The sequence below is a fragment of the Phalaenopsis equestris genome, unplaced genomic scaffold (genome assembly GCF_001263595.1).
Source record: "Phalaenopsis equestris unplaced genomic scaffold, ASM126359v1 Scaffold215229, whole genome shotgun sequence".
Lineage (NCBI taxonomy): Eukaryota > Viridiplantae > Streptophyta > Magnoliopsida > Asparagales > Orchidaceae > Phalaenopsis > Phalaenopsis equestris.
The window spans coordinates 123,424-124,493 of record NW_018233946.1 but is presented as its reverse complement, the minus strand read 5'-3'; positions in this window follow the sequence as shown (position 1 = coordinate 124,493).

The following is a 1,070-nucleotide window of genomic DNA, read 5'->3' as shown; positions in this document are numbered from 1 at the left end:
GTCTTGTGTTTATCTTTCAGAATAGATACAAGGTTTGAGGTACAATGCTCTTTCATTTAAACTATAAAAAATATGAGGTCAATTTGATTTCATAATTTTTTAAACTTAAACGCCTTCCGAAGCGGGTGACGAAATTTTGATTCCGGTGACCGACAGCTTCCTATGGGCAACTCCCCAAACCAAAATAGTGCCCACACAAACACAAAAGGACAAACCATACACACTTAACTAAGGAAATTTATGGGCGATCAAGACTGACTCAAGCTTCAAAATCCAAGCCTCTCCCAATCTCCTCAAGCCTTGGCCATGCCTCTTCCATCAAAACTGGAGCTCACCATGGTCAAATCATCAAAAATGGAGAAAGCTTCCCTTTGTCCAAGCTGGTGAAATCCTTCTGCTCATCCTTTGAGGAGCCAGCCACCAGATTCTTCTAAGCACCTCAGAGCTCCATCATGAACCTTCCATGGATATAAATGGAGGGCAATCCAAGAGCTCCACACACACACTAAGCTCTCTAGACAGTCGTTTAAAATCCTTGCTCCCAACACTAAAGACACTCCCACAGACTAGAGCGACCCATCCCTACCATCTTCAAGCCATCTCCACCAACACACAACTCTAATTTCACTACTAAAATCTCAATTTTTCATGGTCTTGAAATCAACTTCATCAAAACCTAAATCTAATCCTCCAATTAGCTTCATAAGATGCCCTAAAACTTCACCCTCAATCAAAATCCACTCTTCTCGCTCCCTTTGACCTAGCTCAACACCAAGTTGAGCCACCATTTGTTCTAGCTCATAGCTAGGACCAAATTCAGGGCAAATTGAAGCATAGAGGAGCTTTGTAGCATCAAGGTGTTCGTCTGTGTCAAGACAAATCAAGGCCTCACCTCTTGGGACAAGGTATGGATTCAAAATTCCTAAATTGATCTTCGGTTTGGTCTTTTGTGAAGAGGATGAATAATGCATGTTCTCTTAACAATATAGATATGTTTGTCTCTCTAAGATGATGCTATGGGACCAAATCTCATGTGATTTGGTTGTGTGTAGAGTGGCATCTTAAAGTTT